The sequence below is a fragment of the Rhinatrema bivittatum genome, chromosome 19 (assembly GCF_901001135.1).
Source record: "Rhinatrema bivittatum chromosome 19, aRhiBiv1.1, whole genome shotgun sequence".
NCBI lineage: Eukaryota > Metazoa > Chordata > Amphibia > Gymnophiona > Rhinatrematidae > Rhinatrema > Rhinatrema bivittatum.
In genome coordinates this window covers 7,318,753-7,332,409 of record NC_042633.1, presented here as the reverse complement: position 1 = coordinate 7,332,409, position 13,657 = coordinate 7,318,753, and the positions used below count along the sequence as shown (strand labels likewise).

The following is a 13,657-nucleotide window of genomic DNA, read 5'->3' as shown; positions in this document are numbered from 1 at the left end:
TATTTATTTATTTATTTATTTAAAAGCTCTTCTATACCGTCGTTAAGTTAGATAACCATCACAACGGTTTACAGCAAGGCACGATAATGAATAAAGTAAGTGGTATAGATTACAATTAATCATGTGCCATCATATTGCGGTAACAATTCACTTCAATAAACTATGTGTGTACATTAAGTTTGTCTGTAGGGAGCATATTAGACGGAAATAATTTAACTTTAATGTGCATTTGTAGGTTACAAATAACAATTTCTAGTTTGGTGCATCCTAATCAATCAACTGTTTTTTTCCTTCTCTTTATCTTTATAAAAAGCTTGTTTAAATAGCCAGGTTTTCAGATTGGATTTGAATATTTTGAAGTTTCTCTGCAGCCTTATTTCGAGTGGCATGGTGTTCCATAGCACGGGGCCAGCCAGTGATAGCACTCTCTCCCTAACTTGCGTGAGGCGTGCTGTTTTGACAGAGGGAACAGTTAGTAGAGCCTTATTAGCAGATCTTAGGTTTCTTTGTGCGACATGTACGCACAGAGTAGTGTTAAGCCAGTCAGCTTTTTCATCGTGGATTAGTTTATGTATTATGCATAAAGCCTTATATTAAATTCTTTGTTCAATTGCGAGCCAGTGTAGATCAGCAAGCGTTCCTGTAATGTGATCATTCTTTTTTTTGCCAGTCAAAATTCTAGCAGCTGAATTTTGTAATATTTGTAGTGGCCGAACTGTGGATTGCGGTAGTCCTAAAAGTAGGGAGTTGCAGTAGTCTGTACTTGCGAATATCACTGCCTGCAAAACTGTGAGGAAATTGTTTAGTGTTAGTAGAGGTTTAAGTCGTCTTAGGATCATTGGTTTCGCATATCCTTCCTTTATTTTCAAGGAGATGTGTTGTTTCATGTTTAGTTCAGGGTCAATTATTACTCCTAGATTTCATACTTTAGTTGCTAGCTCAACGGTTTGGTTTGATATTGCCCTTTACTGAGCACAAATTTAATCACTTATAGTAATCAAAAACAAAATACTTCCTCAAGAATACGGTGAGAGGCAAGGGCGGGCAATATCTAACTACTAAGTAAATGTGAGTCTTTGGATCAAAGCATTGTATATGAAAAATGTACTGTACAATCGCGGATGTGAAAAAATCAAAACTAAAAAACCATTCTGTCCGATCTACTTTGAACATTTTGAATGTCTGCAAATCGTTCCACTCTGAATAAATACTACTTAACGTTTCCAATTCGGTTTCTTAAGAAAAAAACTTATCGTAGGACACTAGCGCTGAACCATTTCTCAGACATTGCTGTTTAATTATATATTAAAGCCAAACTTATGCATTGAGAAATATTGGAGGTGTAAAAAATAATCTCCAACAAAAGCATAATGGGGCGGATTTTAAAAGGCGCGCGAATAGCCTACTTTTGTTTGCGCTCCAGGCGCAAACAAAAGTACGCTGGATTTTAGTAGATACGCGCGGCTCCGCGCGTATCTGCTAAAAACCTGGATCGGCGCGCGCAAGGCTATGGATTTTGTATAGCCGGCGCGCGCCGAGCCGCGCAGCCTACCCCTGTTCCCTCCAAGGCCGCTCCGAAATCGGAGCGGCCTCGGAGGGAACTTTCCTTTGCCCTCCCCTCACCTTCCCCTCCCTTCCCCTACCTAACCCACCCGCCCGGCCCTGTCTAAACCCCCCCCTTACCTTTGTCGGGGGATTTACGCCTCCCGGAGGGAGGCGTAAATCCCCGCGCGACAGCGGGCCTCCTGCGCGCCGGGCCGCGACTTGGGGGCGGGTACGGAGGGCGCGGCCACGCCCCCGGACCGCCCCGGGCCGTAGCCACGCCCCCGGACCCGCCCCCAAAACGCTGCCGACACGCCCCCGAAACGCCGCGACGACCGGGCCCGCCCCCCGACACGCCCCCCTCGGAGAACCCCGGGACTTACGCGAGTCCCGGGGCTCTGCGCGCGCCGGGAGGCCTATGTAAAATAGGCTTCCCGGCGCGCAGGGCTCTGAAAATCCGCCCCAATGTGTACGTCGAGGCATAAGTTATCCTTTTACTTAAAATGCTACAAAAAGCATCAGGCTCACTTAAGCGCTGGTCTATTAACCTATGATAAACATAAACCACCACTAAAAAATCGCTGAGTGCAGGATATAAACGCCAGACTGAATTTAAATGACTAAACGAAAGTCAAGGCGGTGTATTTAAATATATATACATTAAAGTAAAAACCAAAATCTAGATTAAGGCACTGTATGTAAAATCAAAGAGTACCTTACGCTTCACATCCAGAACATTGTCTCCACTTGAAATGACAAACATTACAACGCTACTGCTGAACCATTTTTAAACCCCACTTGTGGCGCCAAAAATAGGTTATCAAACTGCCGTATAAAAGCAAAAGGACTAAAACTAGTACAGAATGATTTTTTTAAACCTATTATTATAAAGCAGCTCTACTAAAGAAGATATTAAAAGAATATATCAATTTAAATGATTTATCAAAAGTTACTTAAAACTAAGAGGCAGTCCACACATCTGTCAATCACACCGGAGGTGTGTTTATGGCTGGAAAATCTCAGTGTAAGTGTTGATTGTGATCCATGAAACTTGTATATCTCATTCTATTTTAAAAAATATATAAGTCTAACTATTCTTTAAACAAACATTTTTTAAAAAACATTTTTCACTATTTTTACAAAAAAATGTGAATGATAAGTTGCTGCTATTGCCAAAAACTGGTCAAAACCTGGTCCAAAGTTGAAGATATTAACAATAAGAAAGCATAAAATCAGTATGAAAAAACAATAAATAATTAAACCCTATGGGGTAGATTTTATAAATCTATGCGCGCACGCGTACTTTTGTTCGCGCACCAGGCGCAAACAAAAGTACGCCAGATTTTATAAGATACGTGCGTAGCCGCGCGTATCTTATAAAATCCAGGGTCGGCGCGCGCAAGGAGGTGCACATTTGTGCAACTTGCGTGCGCCGAGCCCTGTGCGTGCTGCCCGTTCCCTCCGAGGCCATGGAGGGAACTTTCCTTCTACCCCCCCCCCCCCCCCCGCACCTTCCCCTCCCTTCCCCTTCCTAACCCACCCCCCGGCCCTTTCTAAACCTTCCCCCTACCTTTGTTGCTAAAGTTACGCCGGCTGGAAGCGCGCCATCACCCGACCCGGGGGCTCGTCCGGAGGCCTCGACCACGCCCCCGGGCTGGTGCCATGCCTCCGCGTGTACTTTTGTTCCGAGCGGCCTCAGAGGTAATTTTCCTTCCACCCCCCCCCCCCCCCTCCGCACCTTGCCCTCCCGTCCCCTACCTAACCCACCCCCCCGGCCCTATCTAAACCTCCCCCTACCTGGTTTTAAAAGTTACGCCTGCTAGAAGCAGGCGTAACTCGCACGCGCCAGCGGGCTGCTGGTGCGCGTTTTCCCAGCCCGGGGCCCCATTTTGGAGGCTTCAGCCACGCCCACGAAATGACCCTGGACCTGCACCACGCCCCGACATGGCCCCCGGAGCACCCCAAATGACGCGTTAGCCCCCAACACGCCCCCCTAGCGAAGCCCCGGGACTTACACACATCCCGGGGCTTGCGCGCGCCACCAAGCCTATGCAAAATAGGCTCGGCGCGCGCAGGGATTTTTTAAAAGGGTTACATGCATAACTTATGTACGTAACCCTTTTAAAATCCGGCCGTATATGCTAAAATGACTAAGAACTAACCTCTCTATGGGTAGATTTTATAAATCAACGCGCGCGCCTACTTTTGTTCGCGCACCAGGCTCGAACAAAAGTACGCTGGATTTTATAAGATAGGTGTGTAGCCGCGCATATCTTATAAAATCCGGGGTCGGCATGCGCAATGGGGTGCACATTTGTGCAACTTGTGCGCGCCAAGCCCTGCGCACGCTGCCCGTTCCCTCCGAGGCCACTCCGAAATCGGAGTGGCCTCGAAAGGAACTTTCCTTCTGCCTCTGTCCACCTTCCCCTCCCTTCTCCTATCTAAACCCACCTACCTCTGTTGCGAAAGTTACGCCTGCTCGAGGCAGGAGTAACTTTGCGCGCGCCGGGCCGGCTGCCGTGCACCATGTTCCGGTCTGGGGGTAGTCCGGAGGCCGTGGCCATGCCCCCGGAATGCACCGGGCCGAAACCATATCCGCAGCGCCGCCCCCGGATGACGCGCCGGCTGGGGCTTTGCATGTGCCGGAAGCCTATGCAAAATAGGCTCGGCACGTGCAGGGGCGTTTTAAAAGGGTTACGCGCATACCTTATGCGCGTAACCCTTTTAAAATCCGGCCGTATGTGTTGCACAAATTAAATGGGCAAACCGAGACTGCAAAGATAAAATCAATCTCAGCAGTCAATCCATTTAGTGTCAAATTCAAATATAAATTTTTGCTCTAATTGTAATAGCAAACGGTCCAAATTTCCTCCTCTCCAATGCAATACGGGTTTCTGAATGGCACAAAATTTGTAATCATCAAATTTGTGATTGTGCTCTATGGAATGTTCTACCAGGGGTTTGGAAGTTACATGGCGATTGATGTTGCTTCTGTGCTCAATTATCCTTTTCTTAAATTCTCTGATGGTTTTTTCCTACATACAACTTATCACATGGACAGATTGCCACATATATATTACCCCCTTACTTTTGCAGTTAGTAAAACGTTTGAGTTTGAAGCATCTCTGCTGTCCAGGTATATTTAGCTGATCTGTTTTAAAATTTACCTTACAAACAGAGCATTCTCCACATGGGCGGTGGCCAGGTGGTCTAATATCTTTGACTGAATTACTGGGTAAGGCTGATGGAGCTAGTACAACTTTCAAAGTTTTGTCATGTTCGTTGACCACCATCAGATCTCTATCTTTGAAGCTATCTAGTGCCTGTACAATGGGCCAATATTTCTTTAAAATATTGATGATGACCTCACAAGGGGCGGAACTAGCAAGAAGGTCCGTTTTACTGCAGCGAATCTGGCCCCAAAGGAATAGGAGCCCCGAACACAGTCCTGGCCGAAACGCCTCCAAAACAGCACCGTAGCAGGCTTGAATTTAAAGCAAAATAGTCTGTCCCCCGCTGATGACCTCACAGGGGGGCGGAACTAGCAAGAAGGTCCGTTTCGCTGCAGCGACTCTGGCCCCAAAGGAATAGGAGCCCCGAACACAGTCCTGGCTGAAACGCCTCTCCAACGAGAGGTCTCTCCTCGAAATGCCTCCCTTTTTCTTTTAATATCTTTAGTAGAGCTGCTTTATAATAATAGATTTTAAAAAAAATCATTCTGTACTAGTTTTAGTCCTTTTGCTTTTATACGGCAGTTTGATAACCTATTTTTGGCGCCACAAGTGGGGTTTAAAAATGGTTCAGCAGTAGCGTTGTAATGTTTGTCATTTCAAGTGGAGACAATGTTCTGGATGTGAAGCGTAAGGTACTCTTTGATTTTACATACAGTGCCTTAATCTAGATTTTGGTTTTTACTTTAATGTATATATATTTAAATACACCGCCTTGACTTTCGTTTAGTCATTTAAATTCAGTCTGGCGTTTATATCCTGCACTCAGCGATTTTTTTAGTGGCGGTTTATGTTTATCATAGGTTAGTAGACCAGCGCTTAAGTGAGCCTGATGCTTTTTGTAGCATTTTAAGTAAAAGGATAACTTATGCCCCGACGTACACATTATGCTTTTGTTGGAGATTATTTTTTACACCTCCAATATTTCTCAATGCATAAGTTTGGCTTTAATATATAATTAAACAGTAATGTCTGAGAAATGGTTCAGCGCTAGTGTCCTACGATAAGTTTTTTTTCTTAAGAAACCGAATTGGAAACGTTAAGTAGTATTTATTCAGAGTGGAACGATTTGCAGACATTCAAAATGTTCAAAGTAGATCGGACAGAATGTTTTTTAGTTTTGATTTTTTCACATCTGCGATTGTACAGTACATTTTTATTTATTTTATTTATTTAGCTTTTTTATATACCGGCATTCATGAACAAGTCACATCATGCCGGTTCACATAGAACAAGGGGTGCAATGAACAGTATAACTAAACTTGTGCAAGGGGGGAAGCAGTTACAAAAAACAGGGGTAAATAACATGGAATGAGCAGAAAGGGGGAGAGTGGGGTGTAACAGGAACTGTAAGGGGAATATAAATAAATTTAATAATTATTTACAGTACTATCTAGAGACATTGTTATATGAACTGGAGGGGGTTATGAGCTGTCCGGGAAGGCTTGTTTAAAAAGCCAAGTCTTTAGTCTCTTGCGAAAGGTTGGAAGGCAAGGTTCTAGGCGGAGATTAGTAGGAATTGAGTTCCAAAGTGCGGGTCCAGCTGTCGAGAGTGCCCGGTCTCTTGCCGTTGTGTGACGGGTTGATTTTGTGTTCGGAACCTGGAGGGATCCTCGGTGTGCTTCTCTGATTGGTCTTTGAGAGGTATGAAGGCTGAGTGGGTATTGAAGGTCCAGGGATGAAAGGTGGTGGATTGACTTGTATATGATTGTAATAGATTTGTAGAGGATTCTGGCCTGGATGGGGAGCCAATGAAGATTTTTTAAGATGGGTGAGATATGGTCTCTTCTTTTGGAGTTTGTGAGGATTCTAGCCGCTGTGTTCTGAACCATCTGTAGCGGTTTGGTGTATGAAGATGGAAGGCCCAGAAGTATGGCGTTGCAATAGTCTAATTTAGCAAAGATTATTGCTTGAAGTATGGTTCTGAAATCTTGGAAGTGGAAGAGATGTTTAATTCTTTTTAATACTTGTAGTTTATAGAAGCAGTCCTTGGTGGTCCGGTTTATATAAGCTTTTAGGTTCAAATTGTTGTCAATAATGGCTCCTAGGTCCCTGACTTGAGAAGATAGGGGGATGTTTGGTGTGAAGGTATGTTGATTGTTGTTTTCAGGAGTAATGAGAATAAGTTCTGTTTTGGAGGTGTTTAGTATGAGGTTCAGGCTGGAGAGAAGATCATTGATTTTTGATTGGCACGTATTCCAGTATTCCAGTGTTTTGACTAGTGATTCTTTAATGGGAATTACTATCTGCACATCGTCTGCATAGATAAGGTGTTTGAGATTTAGATCCGTTAGAAGTAGGCACAGTGGGCGTAAGTAAATATTGAATAAGGTAGGTGATAAAGAGGATCCCTGTGGTACTCCTATGGGGGCATGAAAACGGGTGGATTCCTTATTGTGTATTTTCACTTTGTAACCTCTGTTGTTAAGGAAACTTTTGAACCAGGCTAGGGCGGACCCTGAGATTCCAATGGCTGATAGTTGTTTTATGAGGCTGGTGTGGTTGACCGTGTCGAATGCAGCTGAAAGGTCCAACAGGATCAGAAGGAATGAATGACCTTTGTCAAGACCCAGAATCAGGTGGTCCGTTAGAGATACCAAGAGGGATTCTGTGCTGGCAGCTTTGCGAAATCCGTATTGTGAGGGGAAGAGGAGTTTGTTGTCTTCGAGGTAGTCTGAAATTTGCGAGTTCACTAGTTTTTCCATTATTTTGGCTATAAATGGTAGATTGGCGATTGGTCTGAAGCTGTTCAGGTCTTTGGGATCTGCGCTTGGCTTCTTTAGGAGCGGTTTAATTGCTGCCATCTTGAGGTCATCTGGGAAGAGGCCTTGTGATAAGGAGCAATTGATGATGTCTGCTAGTTTTTGTGATATGATTTCTGGGATGGACAGGAGGGATTTGGAGGGAATGTGGTCAGCAGGGTGAGAGGACGGTCTCATTTTGTTCAGGATAGATTGGACCTCTTTGGCTGATGTGGGTTCGAATTGGTCCATCTGCGAGGCTGCATTGGTATTGCTTGGTGCGGGGGTCGAATAAGGCGAGGTAGTGATGGGTAGCTGCGATACGAGCTTGCTGATTTTGTCCTGGAAGTACTGGGCCAGTTCCTCGGCTTTTGATTGTGCTTGAGTGAGAGGAATGGTTGGAGTGGTGGGTTTTGTGAGGTTTGAGACAAAGGAGAAAAGTGCTTTGGCGTCAAAGACTAGATCATGGATCTTGTTTGCGTAGTAGTCCTTTTTGGACTTAGAAGTGGCGGATTTGTACTGGTGGAGGGCCTGTTTATAGGCGCCATGGGTGCTCGTGGAGGGGGTTTTACGCCAATCACTTTCTTTCTTTCTTAGGGTAAGTTTCAGTTTTCATATACAATGTTTTGATCCAGAGACTCACATTTACTTAGTAGTTAGATATTGCCCGCCCTTGCCTCTCACCGTATTCTTGAGGAAGTATTTTGTTTTTGATTACTATAAGTGATTAAATTTGTGCTCAATAAAGGGCAATATCATCACTTTATAATCATGCTTACAATTTGAATTAAATATCCACCATTGGGCTGATTGTTAATAAAATAGTTTAGAATATGGGATAGGATAAGTTCCACAGCAACATCATATATAACATTGGCACACAAGTTTTTTTTACACATATACATTATACAAGCTTTGATATGAGTTATGAATTAAGCAAAATATGAGCCTATTTTACCGCTTACATCATTCTGATTTTATTTTTATACTAATGGAGTAGCTGTTTTGGCCGCTTTGCATATTTTAATGCGCTGTCTGATTGGTGTACCAACAGATGAAACACATTAACAAGGTTAAGAACTGCAATTGAAACAAAAAGGTCAGTACAGTTACGAGATTAGATATACTTTTATCTAAGCAATATTTCATATACGATTCATATTTATTTTACATACATTTTTTAGAATTGATATCAGAATAGATTGCACTTCCAAAGAAAGAATTATCATACAAGCTTACAGTTTCAGCCAACCTGAGTACAAACGTATCGAAGGTAAAAATGTGTAGATCAGTATACAGATCAATATAAGAGTGAAAGATTTCTATCCATTTTCTAATTGGGATAGAGTTTCTAACTATGATCCTATTTGGGTTAATTGTAAATGCACAAACTCAATTAATTTTAGTTAATCCAGTTACAATAGTTTTTCAATATGGGCAAATGGTAACTGCAAAGATTCAATTATTTTTAGATATTCCGTACACAAATATATATTTTTTTCAATATCACCATTACAATATGGATTCTTAAGTATGATTTAAGAAAACCGTTCATTATTTTTAATAAGAAATGGATTTAATTGTTTTATTTATTTGTAATTTATTATTTATGAGTTTTACATTTACTTATTTATTGGTTATTTATTGTTTTGTATGATTCACTTGTAGCCCCTGAGGCAGCCTTTCAGATAACAGCGAAACTCAGCTAGAGTCAGGCTGTGATATTTTAGAGACATCTCCACATCAATAAAGTTTTTGAAAAAGACTGTGGCATCTAATCTTTTTTGTACTCCATTTTGGCTTTGCATCTGCACCTTGGGTTTTCACCAGTTATCAGGGCACATCTTCTAAGGTGGGGAGTTCATGATCAACTATCCCTAATCCCATCTCCAGCCATCCAGGTAGCTGGACTTCATTGGGGCACGCCTGGACACTATACAGATTTTATTTATTTATTTATTTATTTATTTATTTATTTAATACGTTTTTATATACCGAAGTATTGACGGGGGCCTTCACTCCGGTTTACATTCACAACAACGTTATACATTGAATTCAGATGAACAGCTTTAACAGAGTTAAAGTTATAAAGAATATAAACATACACTTGTTAAAGATCTAAGTATGTCAGAACTGTTAGAAACATAGACATATTTTAACATATTTATAAATATATCAGATATAAACAAGAGTTAGTAAAAAACTCTTGGGGGCAGTACAGATAGTGGGTTAGAGATACATTATTAAGTGATATGAAGATTAAGATGATTAGGAAGTGAGTTGATTGGATAGGTATTGGGTAGGGGGATGAGCTGAGGGGAAGAAGAGAGGTTGGGTCTGGAAGGGGAGATTAAGGAAGAGGGAGGGGAAAAGTGGTATTTAGGGCAAGAGGAGGAGTAGGGATGTAGGTAAGTATTAGTCATTGGTTAACCTATTCCTTCCTTGTATGCTTGCTTGAAGAGCCATGTTTTGAGTAGTTTTTTGAACAGATGAGGGCTTTCCTGCCTCGGGACAGGGTAGAGACCTTAGCTGCTCTTGCCCACCACGTCTCTGACTTCCCACATATCTCCCCTCATCAATTCCTCCAGCTGCTGGGCCACATGGCGGCGATAGTACATATCACCCCGTTTGCTTGGCTACACATGCGATGGGCACAGTGGACACTCCGCTCTCAGTGGTATCAGGCATTGCAGGATTTGTGTGTTCGCATCCTGGTCATGACCATCTACTGAAATCCCTGCTGTGGTGGACAATCCCCCCGAACCTGGATCAGGGTTGTCCTTTTTGGAGTGCTCAGCCTCAGGCTATGCTCACCACCAATGCTTCTCAGGTGGGTTGGGGAGCGCATGTGCTGGGCCATCGTACCCAAGACCTCTGATCAGTTCAGGAGTCACAGCTCCAGATCAATCTCTTGGAGCTACAAGCAATCCGCTATGCGCTGCAGGTTTTCCGTGACCTCGTGAACAATGTTATTCTGTTTCATACCAACAATCAGGTGGCCATGTGGTACCTGAACAAACAGGGAGGGACAGGGTCATTCCCTCTGCCAGGAGGCAGTCCAGGTTTGGTCGTGGGCATCGAGAATGGTATCACTCTCTGGGTGGTGTACCTTCCAGGTGTTGACAATATTCTGGCCGATGCCTTGAGTTGGATGTTCCGGCCCCACAAATGGCCCCTTAGTCAGAAGGTGGCAAACAGCACCTTCCGCTGCTGGGGGACCCCAGGCATAGATCTGTTTCCCTCTGTGGAGAACAGGAAAGTGCACCCATTCTGCTCCCTCGGTAGGCAGGGCAGGGGTTCGATAGTGGACACCTTCTTGATCAACTTGGGCAAGGGGCTGCTGTACACTTATCTGCCCCTTCTGCTCATAAGCAGGGCACTCCAGAAGTTGCAGCAGGATCAGGGCTCCATGATTCTGATTGCTTCCTGCTGGACCCATCTGGTTCCAGACATTTCGGGACATGGCTTTGCGCCCGTCAATATGATTGGGGATGGTTCTGGACCTCATCATTCAGGACCAGGGCAGGCTCCATCACCCCAACTTGTGGGCCTTTGCCCTCACGGCCTGGATGTTGACTGGATCATGATAGAGGCCCTCTGCCTTTCGCAGGAGGTATCTTGTATCCTATAATATAAAGTGGAAGTGGTTCTCTTCCTGGTGTGAGGCTCGCGGCCTAGACCCCTTCTCTTGCTGCTCTTCAGCACTACTAGACTATTTGTTATCGCTCTCTGAGTCCGGTCTGCAGACCACGTCGGTGATGGTTTACCTCAGTGCCATAGGAGCTTACCATCGGGATTCGGATGGTTCTGCAATTTCTTCCCATCCACTAGTGGGCAGATTCATGAGGGGCTTACTACAACTAAAGCCCCCTACTTGGGCCCCCACCAACGGTTTCCTGGGATCTCAACACAGTCCGCTTGCAACTCATGAAACCTCAATTTGAACCGTTGTGCTCGTATAACCTAATGTACCTCTCCTGGAAGGTAATCTTGGTTCCCTGTACGTACCAGGATCAGTCCAGGACACCTGGGTTGTGACTCCGCACCAGTAGATGGAGACAGATTAAAACTTGTGGGCGGAGCCATATATAAGCCCCTGTGCCAGTCACAGCCCCTCAGTCTTACTCTGTCTCCAGTAGATGGTGCAGGTCCAGTCACAGCCCTGCCTGACCTGATTCTGGTGTTGGTGTTAGTCAGGTTTGAATTTTTTGGGCTAGGCTTTTTTGTTAGGCATAGCTGTTTATATACCAAATTGGGGTTTTTTTCTTTTAATCCCTTAGTCTCGGGTGCCCTGCCTCCCAGGGGAGTTGAGAGGTCCTGAGGGGACTACCCTCCCCCGGTTGAGGCCGCTGCCAGGGTTGAGGACCCGGCTGAGCTAGTGGCAGCGTCAGGGGTGACACCAGGGAGCCTGGTTCACTCACCCCTGCAGGAATAAGGGCTTTTCAGTACCAGGGACAGCGTTTTTTGTTTGTAAAAAAAAAAAAAAAAAGTTTTTACTTTTGTTTTTGCGGCTCTCTGTTACCTGGCGTCGCCGCTCCGTTTTTGTCGGTGGGGGGGCGTCATTGGCAGGGGGGAGGTCGCCGAATTGCGCTATTTGTTTATTTTTAATTTTTCCGGCCATTCTCCATGAATTGGGAATTGAAGCTCCTCCGGTGGTGGTCCGCCAGGAGGCGAATATGGATCCTGTTCTTCTCGGCCTCACAGGACCGGCGGTTGCCTTCCCTTTTCATTTCTCGTCCACGGATATCCTTTTCAAGGAATGGGATACTCCGGAGTTAGGTTTGAAAGTCAGCAAGGCCATGGATAAACTCTATCCTTTACCGGAGGAGGCGCTGGAGCTCCTCCGACTTCCAAAAGTGGATTCGGCGGTGTCCGCTGTCACGAAGAGGTCTACCATCCCTGTCACGGGAGCGACGGCCCTCCGGGATATTCAAGACCGAAAGTTGGAGGTACAGCTCAAAAAGATTTTTGAGGTTTCCGCCTTGGGAGTTCGAGCTGCCATTTGCACGAACTTCGCTATGCGAGCTAGTCTGCGCTGGGCCCAGGTACTGCAGGCGAATGCAGATCTCTCTCCGGAGGAGGCTTCCCAAGCAGATAGGTTGGAAGCAGCTATCGCATATGGGGCCGATGCGCTCCATGATCTTCTACGCACTTCAGCTAGATCCATGGTGGCAGCGGTGTCGGCACGCCGCCTCCTTTGGCTGCGCAACTGGGCGGCGGATGGTTTGTCCAAGGCTCACCTCGGGGCATTGCCCTTCAAAGGGAAATTGCTGTTTGGTAAGGAATTAGATGACTTGATGGTTTCCCTGGGTGAGAACCGAGCGTTTAGGCTGCCAGAGGATAGGACCCGGTCGCGCTCTTCGTTTTCTGGCAGAGCCCGTTTCCGGGGTCCCCGGAAGTCCAGGCCGCAAAGATCCACCGGACCTTCGTACAGGCCGGCCTCTTCTCGAAACACTCACTGGCAGCACTCCTTTCGGGGCAAACGCTTTGGCAGGCAAGGAGAAGCCCCGTCGGGTACGGGTTCCAAACCTTCGCAATGAAGTTCGGCCGGCCCATTCCTCGTCGCGCCCTCAGCACGCTGTCCCAAACGTGGGGGCGCGTCTATCCTTATTTCTCGAGGTATGGGCCAGCATGACGTCGGATCAGTGGGTCCTCGACGTGATAAGACACGGTTACGAGTTAGATTTTGCTCGCATCCCAGCGGACAAGTTCCTGGTCTCGCCTTGCAAGGATCCCAAGAAGAAGGCGGCAGTGCTAGACACCATCCGAAGACTAGAAAGCTTGGGGGCCATCTCTCCAGTTCCGGCCGATCAGTACGGCAAGGGCCGGTACTCCATTTACTTCATAGTTCCCAAGAAGGACGGCACTTTCCGACCCATACTGGATCTGAAAGGAGTCAACAGATGTCTTCGGGTCCCTCACTTCAAGATGGAAACCATTCGTTCGGTGATCGCGTCAGTGCGGCCAGGCGAATTCCTTGCGTCACTAGATCTCACAGAAGCATACCTTCATGTGGGCATCCAGCCAGCCTTCCAGCGGTTTCTGCGGTTTTGCATTCTGGGCAGACACTTCCAGTTCCGGGCTCTTCCGTTTGGCCTGGCGACAGCGCCTCGGACATTCACGAAAGTGATGGTGGTAGTGGCG

The 13,657-nt window shown here is 45.6% G+C and overlaps 1 protein-coding gene across 5 annotated transcripts in view; it reads left to right on the top strand.

Annotated features, from left to right (window-relative positions):
* Nucleotides 1-4,920: 4,920 nt before the first annotated feature.
* Nucleotides 4,921-13,657, top strand: part of LOC115080772 (extracellular calcium-sensing receptor-like) — a 168,152-nt gene continuing 159,415 nt past the window's right edge. For 4 of the 5 annotated variants that reach the window (XM_029585176.1, XM_029585177.1, XM_029585171.1 and 1 more), the window contains exons 1-2: nucleotides 4,921-5,407; nucleotides 8,568-8,612. The gene's annotated coding sequence lies outside the window, so the exon portion shown is untranslated. The remainder of the gene's footprint in view (nucleotides 5,408-8,567; nucleotides 8,613-13,657) is intronic. The other variant, XM_029585172.1, reaches the window with a different exon arrangement.